This window comes from Botryllus schlosseri, chromosome 1 (assembly GCF_051294905.1).
Source record: "Botryllus schlosseri isolate E-star chromosome 1, Bs_hap1, whole genome shotgun sequence".
NCBI lineage: Eukaryota > Metazoa > Chordata > Ascidiacea > Stolidobranchia > Styelidae > Botryllus > Botryllus schlosseri.
The window spans coordinates 23,742,655-23,759,136 of NC_137236.1; the positions used below are offsets into that span (position 1 = coordinate 23,742,655).

At 39.9% G+C, this 16,482-nt stretch overlaps 2 long non-coding RNA genes across 3 annotated transcripts in view; both read right to left on the reverse strand.

The window, feature by feature from the left end:
• LOC145445351 (uncharacterized) overlaps positions 1-16,093 on the reverse strand; it is a 44,507-nt gene extending 28,414 nt beyond the window's left edge. Inside the window, exons 1-3 of one of the 2 annotated variants that reach the window (XR_013916973.1) lie at positions 15,009-16,093; positions 13,559-13,671; positions 13,223-13,442 (exon numbers count right to left, since the gene is read on the reverse strand). This is a non-coding gene — a long non-coding RNA (uncharacterized LOC145445351). Of the gene's footprint in view, positions 1-13,039; positions 13,443-13,558; positions 13,672-15,008 lie in introns of those variants that run through there. The other variant, XR_013916969.1, reaches the window with a different exon arrangement.
• On the reverse strand, positions 1,702-5,648 carry LOC145445345 (uncharacterized). The gene is made up of 5 exons (XR_013916968.1): positions 5,236-5,648; positions 3,044-4,497; positions 2,837-2,966; positions 2,654-2,771; positions 1,702-2,590 (listed from the first exon to the last, which is right to left on the reverse strand). It is a non-coding gene; the product is annotated as an uncharacterized LOC145445345 (long non-coding RNA).
• Positions 16,094-16,482: the final 389 nt, after the last annotated feature.

Below are 16,482 nucleotides of genomic sequence, written 5' to 3' on the forward strand. Positions count from 1 at the left end.
CCTGTACTGACGCATAAACCAGCCTTTGTGATAGCTAGCCATCGGCTCATTGTAATTCGGATCTGGTACACCCCTGTACACCCCATCCGAGTGGTACACCCTTTGAAAATTCTGGTACACCCTAGGGTGTACGACAACCCCGGTTGAAGAGCACTGCCCTAGAATAAAGGCAAACTACCCCCAGATTTAGAACCACGATCTTTGAATAAAGCATCCTAACGGCCTAAACCGACTCTATGAATATACCGTTATCTTGTGATTGCGATTACCATTAGACTTATTTTTGTAAATGAATGCTGTTTTTATTTATTTTAGATCGCAGTTTTCGTGCGAGGGTGGTAGTCCCCATATTAAAATCAAAATACGTAACACTAAATCACGCGCAGCGCGAAGAAAAATGTGATGTATCAAATCTGCCCAAAATTATATTGTTTATGTTGATTTACGAAAAAATTATGAGCTTACTTCAAGCCTTCGAAATTCCCGACATTTAGGCATATTTTAGAAATTCCTCCCGGACGCAGACTCAACAGTGAAATTCCGGACATGTCCGGGAAATTCCGGACGTATGGCAACCCTAGCCTAGTGTCCTATATGGTGTCGACACAGGCAAATCTCACGGCTCAGTGAAATTGTATCACACCACAACTTCCATTTGGCTACAGGCAATTTGACGGTCATTTATGACCGGCTTGCCGAGCATTAAATTTGGTTAAACGGGTATCAATCGAAAGCTGACTCTGCACTGATTACGAAAATATAAATTTTATTCCGATCGTGGCCCTGGAACTCCCACAATCAGCCTCGAATTTTTCATTGTTATAGAGATTGGCATTGGGACGCAACAATGATGAACAATGTGGTCTGGCTCTTTTTCTCTTGAGCTACTCTCTCGTTTCGCCAGACAGCATTGTTGCATCCCAATGCCAATCTCCTTAACAATGAAAAATTCGAGGCTGATGGTGTGAGTTCCAGGGCCACGAGAATAGAATTTATATTTTCGTAATCAGTGTCAGCTTTCGATTGATACCCGTTTTACCAAATTTAATGCTCGGCAAGCCGGTCAAAAATGACCGTCAAATTGCCTGTAGCCAAATGGAAATCGTGACGTGATACAATTTCACTGAGGCGTGAGATTTGCCTGTGTCGACACCATATAGGACACTATCGTGTGAGTGACGAGCACTGAGCTATATAAACACTGGAGTGCGCTACTCGCGATATTTACGTTGTCACTAGAAACAGTTGCATTGTGGGGGATAGGCTGGACGATTTAGTGCAGGAGCTTATGGAAAAACGTCCAGTTCTAAAATATATTTGATTCGTATTGGGTTTGTAGTATTTTATACGAATGGAGCTTTGAATGAATAATCATCGTAACATTCAGGATTTGTTTCAGACCAATATCTCGTGTTTATATCTGTGTTATCTGTGTATTTCGACATGTCGAAGATATAAGTGGTTTCGACTGTTCGTGGTAAAATAAGGTTGTCTATGTGTCATCTTATGTATTTTTGTGGTTATATTCCTGATGCAGATTGCTTTACTCGTTGTATCCAGCATATTTTACGTGTACAGAAATAACCAAGCTGTCAAAAGATGTATAATACCAGTTCAGTTATCTTTCAGATATATGTATCTATAGGAAGTAAAAGCATCTACGATTGTCAGCTTGAAGTTATTATCGGAGCGTGCCTCGGAATTACCTATCCTGGATTCAAAATCTTCATACTTCAATGGAGCTGATGTGAATGCTATAACTGCCAGCTGTGAATATTGCTGATGGAGAAAATTCAGCATCATGGGACATATCAAAAGGCACTGCTGAAATCAACTGAATGCCATTGTGGTTATTCTACGTATTTATTGGTTCAGCGTATTTAAATAAATCCAAAAAAGATAAAGTAAAGATATGTCTGCTATGTGTGGCGATGGGGTAGTGATTTCTGTAGAAGTGACTGAATGAGTTCATTGAATGAGAGAAACAAGAAACGCATGGGTCCTTATTCAGATGTAGCTAGAATTGCCCAATTCACAGTGAAATTGGGGCTATGTTGGTTGTAACAGCAATCTGTGCACTTTGGGAGTTCATAATAAATATTAATTTTATCGAATCAAAACGGCACAAGATACAATCTAAATGGCGTACATGTATTTTATCATAATTACACCGTATTTTATCATAATTACACCTATAGCTACCCATATACGTGTGTACATGAAGCTTGGCTCGTTTTGCACTTTCATGAAACCAGAAATTAGTTTAGATTCAAAACCAACTGGAGATGTGAACATTCCAACTCAGTTTTTCTGCCCACGATACTTGCCTACCCTACTAGATGAAGCACTCGAGCCTGGCTTTAGATCAACCATTTCTGTGGTCACACGCAATAACGCGCTGTACTGCCTCGTCACACGAAATACCGCGCTGTACTGTCTCCTACCAAAATACTGAACTCTCGTTTTCAGTAACACCAGCTTCGGTTATGAAAAACGAATTTTTCTATTAAAACAACAACATAAAAAATAAAAACAGAGATAAATTAATTGTTATCGACTTTACGTCGCCTTCGGCGTAATTAACGGTGATCTGAAAGTCAAATGTGGGATAAGTTAGGGCTTAATATCTGCGAACGAGGTATAATAAACGAACCGATTCTGATCTTAGTTCCAATTTAATGGAATTTCTTCTCTTCTTACGCGGCACAGGCACAGTCACATTGAAGGCCACCCCACTACGGGTCCTACGACGACGACATCGTTTTGGGGCACTGTTCAAGATAAATGAACTAACATATGAGAAATTGTTCACTTGAAGACACATTGATCGACATACCTTGATGTCACGACAACGTTTTTATACCAAAATGCGTATAAAATAGTAAAGAAAGTGTGTTAGCCGGTGTCTTCTACGGGTTTGAAGTATGTGTTGGATAGACTTGCTCCCTTCTTTGTTTTCTTATTATCTGTAAAGATACCAAAAACTGTGAGTACAGAATTACAATAATGAAAATTCAACGGCATGCGAAGAAAGTGGCCTCACCTCATTCAGTGGGTTAGCCGGTGTCTTCCGTGGGTTTGAAGTAAGAGTTGGGTATGTAAATATTCTCTCTGGCGACGCAGGGTTGGCTTTACAGCTTAACGATGGTCGATTCCAGAACCTTTGAATGGAAAAGAAAACAGCCACGAGCAAGTATGGAATAAAGCGATAGTTACATCGGTGTACCAGAGCACATATCATATAAATTATATATTGACAGTTAACCGCTAAAGGTATTGGACACTGAATGCAGCCTAATGATAAAAGGATGACAGATGTAACAAAATTGTTATCCACCTTCTCAATGACAACATCGGAAAGCGGTAACGAATTGTCATTTTCTTTTTTAACGGAAGGGTGAAGGTAATTCAACAATTGAATCACCTTGAGCCTCATTATTGAACATATGGCAAAGGTGTCAATCGCCGTAACAGAACCGGCTTAATGAAATAACATTAATGCCCAATCTGTGCTAGTAGAGAATATATTTTAATGGAAGCCTATAAAATACGCATGATCGAAAAAACACCTAAATACGTTCTATAGCCTAGATCAGGGGTGGGCAATTATTTTTCTCCGCGGGCCAAATGAGAAGTAGAAAATACATTGGCGGGCCAAATGATTTTTTTTTTAGCTAAACTCTGCAGCGTATTTTAATTTTATTTCTCAATTTCATGCTGCTCAGGTAATGCGTTGATGTTATATATTTGCCGTCATGATTCGAAACAATGTCAAACTCGAAGCATTTTCAACTCTCTTTAAACCCGTATCCACGTTCTACTATTAAGACACTAAAACAGTGGTTCTCAAACTTTTTAGGCACGCCCCCCTTTATGACAGTGAAAAAATTCGCGCCCCTTTATCATGATATCACAAAATATGAAAAAGAGCAACCAGAATGCTAGCAATCCCGACGGATAGTTTTGATGGCACGGATGGTGAGGACTGTTGATGAGAGAATTTTGTAATATCAAAGTCGAACAATACAATGAGAATGACTATGAGCTGGGGGGTAAATCGAGCCTAGGGCGAAAAATGTTTAATTTAACCTCGGTTTCGCGCCCCCTTAAGATGCTTTCACGCCCCTCGGTTTGAGAACCACGGCACTTGAATGTATTGGGGATAGGAAGCCTACAAATCTTATTGTCTTGGTCGCTGCCTTTCGAGCAGTGTGCAGCTTGAATAGCCATATGATGTTGAACGAAGCTTGCAGTTTTTCTGAAATTTGTCTGTCTTCGTGTTTTTGTGTAAATACCTACTTTAATTAAAATCCTAAATCTCTGCGACATATATGCTCGACAAAAACTAAAAGGTACACCCCTGACTACAGTACACAATTTCAAATATCACTTTCTGAAAAATGATCAGAGCAGATGACCGACGATCTTGCTGGCTCCCAGTCTTTTCTTCTAATACATTCTATCCATCTTTCTTTCAGGGAATCATTGGTAGGAAAGCTGCGTTGTAGAGAACATTGTATCAGTTCACAAGTAGGCTAATTCTATGATACGAAGCACACCAAATTGACCATTCTCTGTTATGAACGATGATAAAAGTAGCAGGAACATATGTGGAATTATCTTGTTTGATTTAGATATATCTGTTACTTTCTACCCCAGAAGGATAAACTATTAGGTAACTTTTTAAATCTAAAGCCAAAGGTAAACCTAAAAAAACATCTTACGAGACAAATCGAACGTCTCGCACGTACAAGGCTATAATGAACTCGGCCACGGAATTAGCAATTTGAACTTTAGTGTGAGCATCTGGCACCAGAAATATAGAATTATTACTCAACTATGCTGGACAAAACCGTGTGGCCCTCAATTATACCTTTCCTTCTAGTCCTAACTCCAACCTTCACGACAATTTTAAGCAAGGATTGAGTACTAAGCAAGTTATTGGCTGAACTGCCCATACAGAATACAAACAGTGACCTGGCTGGTCATGCTATTACAGGTATACTGATGAACTGACATGGTGCTGAGACTGCTGATATAGTCTGCTCTGATCATACCAACATCCATATACTTGTGACAAAATGTTCTGGTATAATGACACTTTAACATGGCCTAATCATTAATGCTGTGGCTTATCTGGACATTGATTAACTGTGATGGTCAGGAAATATTGAAAATAGAAACTGATTCTTCAAAGATAGTCTTGCTGCCCTGCATATTCTGCCATTCACTCACCGGTGAAATGTTCTTGGATGCCGACGCTTTACCAAAGACTCTTCATCGCTACTACCATCGCTATTACTTCTCATATATGACTCCGTGGATACCTTTTTCTGCCTTTTACTGCACCCATAGGCGCAACAAACGCTACCACCAAAACGAGATGTCTTCGACATGTCGAAATACACAGATAACACAGATATAAACACGAGATATTGGGCTGAAACAAATCCTGAATATTACGATGATTATTCATTCAAAGCTCCATTCGAATAAAATACTACAAACCCAATACGAATCAAATATATTTTAAAACTGTACGTTTTTCCATAAGCGCCTGTACTAAGTCGTCCAGCCTATCCCCCACAATGCAACTGTAACATGGTGACAACGCAAATTTGCTTAGCCGGAGATGGCAGTAGTTCGGGGCTTGGTGACGAGTTATATTAGACGCCCACTAGTGACATTGCGCGGCAGATTGAGAATAAGAATGCTCGTCATAGTGGATGAGAAAGCTAGTATTCAAGTATTAATTCGTCGTTTACGTCCAACATAAAAGGTCCCGAGTATTGTTTGCCCATTACAATGAGGCTGGATAGTATTTTCCTATCACCTTTTGCAATTTCAAGGCACACATAAAAACTCACACTGTCCAATTTCGCACTCCTATCAAAATTACTGTCACGAAAATCTGGTTAACCATTTACTGTAAGCACGGAGGGATGGCTTTATTTTAGAAGAGGAGAAAGAGTATCAGCCTCGTAAAAAGATTGGGTTTTCGCATTTTTGGCAAATTGAATAAAAAACTGTATTATTTAGAAATTTTTCGGAACCCACCTGAAATAACTTCGCGACCCACAGACGGGTCGCAACCCACCAGTTGGGAAGCACTGGTATAAGGTACATTCAATCGAAAATCGTCACCAACGATCTCCGCAGATGATCATTGATTTACAGCATTGAGTTTTGTAGCCAACCACAAAATCAATCAAACAAGCAAGACTAATTATTCAGCGACACTAAACGAGCGTAAATTAAGAGCACACATTCAAAACGTACGCACTACGAGGAATACGAAGATTTCTAATAGAAATCGCCTGGTTAGGGTTGTTTCACTGATTGATTCTGTCCTTTTCTTACAAAATGCGAATATGACATACCGTATATCCTGTTGCCAATATACACACGACGAATACAATCTTAATCAGTGCGGGTTCTTAAACTGGGTGACGTGAAAGCATCTGAGGGGAGTCGCGAAGCTGCCTGGGCGAAATGATGATTGTTTAACTAGTAATGAGTTTAATTTGTGCTGAAACTTCCAAATTTCAACAATGGCGATCATCCTAAGAATATTTCGATAATAAACGTCATAATTGCGTCGTACCACCATCCTCACAAGGAATCTAGATTTTGACTGATACCGAGCCTTTCACTAATCGTAAGATGTCCCCGAATGAAGTAATTGGTGAATGTGTGTAGCTGCGTTATTGGTTTTTTCATTTAGCTTATGATCAGGTACGTTTGAACTAAGCTGAAGTGCGGCAATAAAACGGATTATGCACCAATATCGGTATATTATCTATATCCTACGTGCTACCATCTCACAAGATCATGATCACCAAAATAAACGGCTGGCGCCGTAATTCCGATCTCGCGGGCTGCACACCATTAGTGGACTGACGGATCCCAACGGCTTCAAGTGATACCATTTCTACGCCGTTCTATTGTAATTGCAAATACAGTGAGACTAAATTTTCTATAGAATGAGTATATTTTAATTTTTTGGTATAGGGTTACAAAAAGCAGGAAATCGATGGGCACCTTATCACACGATGCGCAATGGAAAAGTTTAAGTTAAAAGTAAATCATACTGTCGCGAAATTAGAAAATGTACGAAATGCGAGGTGGAATGGTTATTTTCGCCATTCCTGGCTACGCCGGAGCTTTTGCTTTTTACAGGTCAACAATCCAAATTTCAAGTTCGGGCTAATTCAAGTATTGGTTGAGCTTTCAAGTTGACAATAAATTACGTCGGCAACTCAATTTTTGATATAATAACTACTTTCGGAAATTACCGTGTCGGTCACTCAAAACCTTTTCGCAGGCCAAATGTGGCCTGCGGGCCATGGGTTGGCGATACCTGATTTATAGTTTGATTGTGGAGTCTATTTCAGCTTCCGACTCAGTCAGAAGATTGTTTCATTCGTTTATTTTTTTAATCTCAGGCGTGACAGTTTGTGATTGGCGGTTTGGTGGAATGGAGAGTGAGTTAGGTAGAAATAACTGACAGTCGGACATCATTTCAGCAGCGTTTACTTATCTTAAACGCAGGTCATCTTTGTATGAAGAATTGCAATTATCACAGCTCCCTCAGGGCACGGAACAGGTCGGATAATTTTCCACTTAACCCTTATTTATTACTGTATAATTATGGATAGCGAAACTAAATACAATGTGAATATGTAAGGCAGGGCTGGCCAACCTTTTCACCCAAAGGGCCACATTCGATTGACGAACTATCGTGCGGGCCACTAGCCGCGCGAAGCGCTAATTTTTTTGTAATTCATAGGTCAATAATATTTTCACTTGACTATATTGCGGGCATGTTGTATATCGCTGGGCTAAGTTTGCGAGGACTGGGCTATTCGGCGCATGGACATATCGATATCGAAAGCTGCGACCAGCATGCGTCAATCATTTCGTGCCTGGGTTTCATAGTCGACGGTCTTACTGCGAGCGCAAACGCAATGTCGCATATGTTCAGCGACACTTTGTCTCGTAATCGCGAATATAGTTCGACTCAATCTGATACATTCGGTATTCTTCCATATTCACAAAAGGGCAACAATATTAAAAACAAGAAATCGAGTGACAACATGTTGCGCCAAGCTTGTAGAAAATTTTAACTTTGATAAATCTATCGCAAATTATTCTGCTTTGGTGTACGAAGATGTACCAATATGTGAATGGCTGATGGATCTGTCAATGCGTCGGAACTGATATTTTAGTCATCACATCTCTAGTGTTGCAGCCAGACTAATCAAATTTTTGCTTCGCCTTGCCAGTTCACAATCTGTGCAATCCATTTTTGATGATATTAGAAATTTCGGAAATTACCTCGCGGGCCACATGTGGCCCGCGGGCCACGGATTGGCCGGCCCTGATGTAAGGCGTCAGCTCGGATCACATGACCCTAGTAGGTAATAAAAAAACATAATCATGAAATCGAAGTATATACAAACCAATGTTTCCCAAACTGTTTTGTCTCATCGTTCCATTGTTCAGTTTGACATACGTATATCGGGCCTGAAAACTAATGGCTGTCATTGTCGAAGTTCTTCTCCTTTTCTGAAGTACTAATAATGTATCCGGGTTAGACATCTGTGGTCACATTGTCTTTTAACTTTAGTCATTATTTATGAAACTGTATTTACCAGAGTTATAAGCTGGATGTCATAGACCAGCTATTCACTTGTTTGATTGTCACCAATATATCTGGAACGACTACTCTAGGAAACAATCGGCTCTTACTGCAACATGAAATTTTCAATGTACCGGTAACCCATGATATTCTCTGATAGTTTTATAGCAAATCATGATACTTGTGCACAACGCGCTTGCGACGCCAGTATTGGATTGTTTGTTTGTGCTAAGCATGGCGTTTGTCGACTATTATGGTCATTTACACGCAGGCCGATATTCTTCACTTTTATTTCATAGCTGCCGACATATAGCGCGGCCCACTTCTAGGCTTTTTATAAGACTCCACCTACGTGGAGAGATTGAGAGAAGCCTAGATAAACCTCCAAGACTTAAGTAGAAATTTTGAAGTCAAACTCGGTCGGATTTAAACCCACAACCCGTTGGTGTTGCAGCTGTGGATTATACCCCTACACTATCTCTCCACTTCACCAATATTCATGATCGAGAGTTTAAATTAGTTTTTATGAACAACAAACGGAGACTTCGGCGTCGGCCATTACTGCACCACGACACACCAAGACATATTAAGTTACAGGCCGTGTAACATGCGACTCCAAGAAGTCTGCAAGGACGATCAGAAGCGAGAAGACCTTGGCCGAAAAGAAATGCCCTTGTGCTGACCGAAAACCCTACAGGACAAATGCTATCTCTGCACGGAAAAATTATTTGCCAATAAAGAAATATCAATTTGAAACCAAGTGCGTCTTTTAGTTTGGTACGTTTGGGCGATTTCCATATCTTTTGACATAGCAGATATAGGAGGTCACGAAATAGCATCATGTAACGAAGTCAATATAACAACGGGTCCGCCAGAAGACGTTCAATTATTATTATTTAAGGGTCCTACCTTTTCCATAACACCACACTCAGCTGTACCGACAAACCTGATTACGTGAGCTGAAAGAGGATAACAAATTGATAACAATATATATGCAATTCCCGACCATATATTGACCGATTCAAACATGGATTATAGAAGTTTTTCGCGCTTCGCGAGTTTAGGCGAAATACAGTGACTCACCAAGCAGTACGTGAAATGGGGTATAGCTGATATGTAGCGACGTAAAGCCCACTGGCTTAGGGGGTCTGGGGTTTGGATTATCACCCTATGGGGGCTCAAGACCAACGTTTTTTTTGGGGGGGGGCTGACGAGGTGCTGTTACGGTCCTGATGGGAGTCAATAAGTCGGATAAATGACCTTTTTTTAGTCAACTCACGAAAATTTAGCTGTAAAAGTGTAATTTCGAGGACGGGCCGAAAAGTTGACCTTTTTTATAAGCCAACTCGCCGGGAATCCCAGTTTGTAGGCCCATTTTTCGGTTACCAATATTTTTTTTTGGGGGGGGGATGATCGGTGTGGAGCTTCAAAAGGGGGCGATGAGTCGTAGAAGGTTGGGAACCACTGGTCTAGACTCTAGAGAATACTGGACATGTAAATGTAATCGCATTGCTGCGCTTCTGATAACCAATATAAACGCAAATGTTTCAATGCGACAGGTTACTAGAAAAAACAATAGATGTTGGTTATCAAGCGAATACTACAATCATTTAGGATATCGAGCTGCTGCAATGGCAGAAGGAGGTCAGAAACCACGTACTACTGATTCCGACCCGTCATCGGAACCTACTATCGCAAGTAAGTTCTTATTTTCCCAACTGCTGTCGCAACATTCATTGGCGAATATCCGCAGTGCATGCAGTCCAGGGCTGTGGAGTCGGTGAATTTTACCGCCGACTCCGGCTCCGACTCCGACTCCACACATTTTCAATATACCGACTCCGACTCCTGAGTCTTTAAACGTACCGACTCCGACTCCTGGCTCTTTAAACGTTCCGACTCCGACTCCCGACTCCGACTCCAGCATTATTACCAATTTACTTCGAAAATTATATGCCACATTGTCGGTTGAATGACTATCATACAACCATTAAACATATGCAAACATATGATTAACGGTGGCATGCTAAATTATTTCATTGTGGCACAGCTCGAAATATCCACTATGCCATTGACATGAGAGAAAGATTTGCTGAATATCTTTCCTTTTTCAAGTTTTTACAACATGGACTCTCTAATATCCTGAAATGTATGAATCATTCAAATATGGCAGATATCCAATCCTGTGTAGTAAAAATGTAGATAAAAAATCCAAGTGTAGCTCTTGTGTATGAGTCAGCAACTAATAAAGTGATTGAACTTACTAATTTTGTCATTGCACACTTTCCTGATTACAACCACAAACACTCTTTCTACCAATAGACATTGGTCATAAATGGAATTTAGTTAAGTAGTCTAAGAACATAGCCTATGTCCAGTCTACATGTACTTAATCAAGTATTCGAGGATTGGGACTTGCAGTCTTTCTTAATCATTTGTTCGACCCAAACAGCTAAGCTACACTGTAAATATTTTTAATTTTGTCAAGTGGGAAGCATCGTTTGGTCTTATTTACATCATTTTTACAATTTTACAAAACCAGCCGATGCATTTGCTCTGTCACAGTATCATGGTGTAATTCCAAAAATTGCATCAATTTTGACAGCATCGCGAAAACACATATTGCGATTTTCTTCCCCTGAGCAATTGAGTTGTAATTTGCAATTAATGTCTAGTTTTATCTATATCAGGGGTGGGCAACTTTTCCGGCCAAAGGGACACATGAGATTTACGAACCATTGCGCGGGCAACTGAAATGTTGATAACCTTTTTTAGTCGTCCGATAGGAGCGAGCCGAATTAGGTGACATTGCAAACAAGACTTATATTAATACGCTCTAAAATTGATAACAATATGTCATGCAACTGTGCAGTGCGCAATCAAGCTCTGGTCGCGCGAAGCCCGAATTTTTTTTGCAAGATAATGACTGAATTATATCAATAAATATCTTGCTAACATACATTGGGGGTCGCATCTGTATACCACTGGGCTCATTTGGCAAGGACAGGATTATTCGACGTTTAGACATAGCAAAATCGACGGTATCAGTGAACATGCCTCTATCATTTTGTGCAAATGTTTTGTCGACGATGTCGCTGCGAGTGCACAAGCGAAGTCGCATGTTGGACAACACGTTATCTCCTAATTGTGAATATAGTTAGACTCAATTCTGTGAATAATATGTATTTAAAATTTTCAGAAGGGGGCTCAAATACTGAATGCAAGAAATCAAGTGACAATGAATCATGCGAAGTACCGAGAAAAATTTCAAGTCAAATAAATCTGCTATGAAATATTCTACTTTATGGTCATATACGAAGATCTGGGATAAATGTGACTGGCCCCTGGATACGGCAATGCGTCAGAACTGTTGTTTTAGTCGTCATCAAATTTCGCGGTCATGCAAATCAAATTTTGGTTGGCCTTGCAATTGTACCTGATGTCATAAATAATTTCGAGAATTACCTTGTAGGCCACACCTAACCTTCTCGTGAGCCAAATTTGGCCTGCGTGCCACAGGCTGGACGCACCTGATCTGTATGGTTATTAATAACAGTGATTGGTGGTACCTAAATATTCTATTGAAAATTCTTTGAAAGCAAATGTTTTCATGATAGAGAAGTTGGAGTCGGAGTCGGAGTCGAAGTCAGGGTCATTCTCACAAACTCCGACTCCAGTCAGTATTTTCCCCACGACTCCGACTCCAGCTATTATAGTTTTCACGACTCCGACTCCGACTCCGACTCCATCAAGCGAAAATTACCCAGACTCCGACTCCGACTCCACCGACTTCGACTCCACAGCCCTGAATTGCAGTCAGTGCAAAATCACTGAGTGGAGTCTACGGCCGACTTTGTTGTATAGAAAATCACTATATGACCTTTTCCATACATCCGCAAATGTATGTATGCATTAATGGGCACAGTACAGATGAGCTTCTAGCCTTTTTAGTCCTTGTGCTCCACGACAAAAATTTCATAATGTTCATGGGTCTTTGATTTCTTGTATTGTATTCTCGGGAACGTGTTTAAATCTCTCTCGCAGTCTCGCAGTCGCTCTCACTCCCATGTGTCCCGATCTTGGTCGTTGCTGCCAACTTGTAGCTCGGCCAACTCTGTTCGTCTGGACTTTTCGAAGCACTGCGTTTTCCATGAGGAAAAGTTTGCCAGAAACGGGATTCAAACGCACTATTAATTATGTCGTAACTCCAGTGATTAACCAACTGCGCCGCTCGCTTCCCGTTACATTGGTCAACATATACTATAAATGCGTCGTCGTGCGGGATGAAGGGATGTGTTTGTGTGTGTGTGTGAATGTGTGTGTGCGAGCAGATCCTGTGGCATATACATATCTCTCTATTTGTATAATAATGTTCCCTTAAAATCTTTGAAGACAAGCCGCCGATCTTACTCTTGCAATCTACGAAGAAGACATATTATCCGAAATCTTTACTATTTGGCCATTAGTAATTTTCCGCAGATATTTAGACGACGGACTTATAATTACCAACCTACACCCTGCTCACCTGAACAGCTTCACCAGTTACATCAGCAATATATACCCCGCACACTTGGTTATAACATTCAGCTGCAACCCTATTCACAACCCCTTCCTTGATCTTAACATACGTTTCGACGAAAGAACCCTTCAAAAAGGATTGATTGGTTATAATACATACTTCAAACCCGCTTCCCTTTATTCTTATATTCCACACGACAGCAACCATCCCCCTCACACTTTCACTGGAATTGTAGCAACCGAATTTAACCGGTACAACCACACAAATTCGAACCGTAAATATCTGAAAAACACAACGCATAGATTCAAAAGTAGACTTCACAAACTTAATTACCCCAGAAGAATCATAAAACAAGGCAAGGTTATCGCCAACAGAGGTACGAAGAACGAAAAACTCACCCGTAATCTGACATACATCACACACCAATTCTCCAAAGTCTTCGACCACAAAGAACAGATCCGAAGCATTACCAAACGCAGTTACCCCATCCCCTTTGGCATTGGATTCAAAACTGGAAAGAAATTAAAGCAATATTTTACAAATAACAAACTGATCCACAAAAAGATGAAGACAAAGAAGAAACTGAGCAAGTCAAAAAAGAAGAAGAACCATCATTCTAAATTTCAAACACCTTGGGCATTTCCACCTTCATAACAACCACTAGCACTATTATACAGCATTATCCTTCGTCCCTAACTTTACCCTATCAGTTTCTATACATACATACATACATTTATGCTGCCATGAACCCAACCCATACCTAACTGGCACTCCCCACCTCCATCTTACAGTCCCTAGGATATATTGTCCCCTACCTATACCTTACCCACTCACTAATATAACCCTTTATAGTGACTTTACCCATACCCTAACCGCTAACCCGATCTTTTTTGAACCCCTATATTATATTATATATAACTCATCACCCCGATCCGTACCCTAACCCACCCACCTTATCTCTCCTTACTTTGACTTTACAGTGACATTAACATTTTACCCTTATCCTAGTAATGTTTATAACACTGATTGACGTAACAAACCCCAACATTACCCTAACCCACTATGATTGATACCAGCCCTTTTAATTAGTTGACCCTAATGCTAACATTTTACCCTTATCCCAGAAATTTCTATAATACTAATTACGGTAACGTAACAAACCCAACATTATCCTAACCCACTATAATTGATACCGACCCTTTTAATTAGTTGACCCTAAGCTAGCATTTTACCCTCTCCCATTTAAAAACCCTAATAATATAATATAGTCATTGTTGCCATAAACCCTAACCCACCAACCCATATAACCCTAAACCCACTAACTTAGAGCACCCATTTTCACTTTACCAATTGACCTACTCCTAACCACCCCCCCCCATTATTACCCCCTCAATCCTCACCTTACCCATACCATCTATATATTGAATAACATATCAGGTTACCGGCCCTTTATAATTTTCACTAATAGATAGCTTTATAGACGTACCCACCCTCATACAACCCCATTACATTATCTAATACTCTCTTTATATTACCTTTATATCCACCAGGTATACTCTACCCCCATTACGTTATCTAGCCCTTTCAAACCATAATATGACTAGTTATTTTACCTCTACCCACCTCCTACCAATCTAACCCTCCCCCATTACGCCACCCAATTGATATTATCTATTGTATACATATACTCCTATACCCCTACTCCGTATCTAGCATTACAACTTTGCACTCAAGCTAACACCATATACCCTAAACCTAACATTATATACCATACCCCTCTTCTATTATCCCTATACCGGTATAATTGCCACTAATACATATTTTTAGATATCTATAGCACATACACACCTTCATATACTCTCCGCCATCATACATATCCCACTCAACTTGACAGTCACATCTTCAAATAGTCAGCTTCTGTAAATTCACATCTCTTTACAAACATACAGCACATGCACCAACAAATATCCTCAATCGCTGCCATCAATAATGACCCTTTGACCTCCAGATTTAAGGAGCCATGATTACGTAGCACCCTTATATACTGCTTTATTACGTCACAAATGAAATATCGATGTCACCTAAAACTACTACAAATTCCACTCTTCGATATTTCGAACCTCCTGCGTACACGTACGATATTATCCAAGATACAAATCTCCCGATACTTCTCATTTCTACCGACAATCCTCGTTTCTGCCGATACTCTCATTTCCACCGACATCAGATCCCCATCTAAATAAGGTTCGTTATACTTACACTATTTTTTTCGTACTTCGATATTGAATCAATACCTTCATTATTTATATTAATTATCGTCTATTTATTATAACTATCGCATATATTTGCCATCTTTACGCCTGCTGTCTTATGATTTTACTTTCATCTTCGTAATATAATATTAAGAACATGACCCCAAAACTTAAAAAATACGCAACTGCTTCTTCGGGTCGTAAGCATTACCGGTATTTGCTACAGAAAAGAAGTGGCTATTATGCCCTGCTCGCATCTTTACAACCCCTGATGACGTGAGGTGCTAGAGTAGAGTTGCTTTGGACTGAGTCATGTTCTTTTTATATTATTACTACCCCTTGCTTCCTCTCTGTAAAATTACTAGCCGTCGCGCTATCTATATATTGTTATTTATATTTCTCATATTCCATTTTACTTATTTATTGTCACTACTAACATACCATATTATCAGTAAAATTTTCGCTACATAATTGCAAACTAAATCTCACAATCCAGTCACTTCCGTGGGTAGGGGCAATCCCACCAATGACGGCCTACGGGGAAGAGATCTAGTCGTAAAGCATTGGGATTCTTACCTAACCAAATCCAATTTGTTATATTCGATCGTAAGAATTCCAAATGGATCCACTACAGAAATTATATACTGTGACTTAATATGTGCAGCTTATTTTTCTGTTTCGCTGCCTTCGGCAGCTCAACACTGTCCGCTGTATAGGTAAATCTGGTAATGATGATGTATTGTATATAGTATATACAATATACAAGTAGCAATATTATTGGCAAATTTCATTCATTACCTTTGATTGAAAAATATTCGCTGTTTTCTCGGATGTAAAGGCACACTGCTTGACATGAAATTATTATCATATCACAAAAATATGTCTTTGGGTCAAATAGATGTATATTTAAGATCCCACCAGATGTAGTGTTAATCGGCACCCAATGTGGGCGCTAAACCATCGACTTCCACTTTATTTTTTCATATATTTAGAGGGGATCTTTGACGTCAAAGACCCCACACCCGTCACCAAAATTGTGGCTTCACCCTTATAGGATATATTCATCGTCT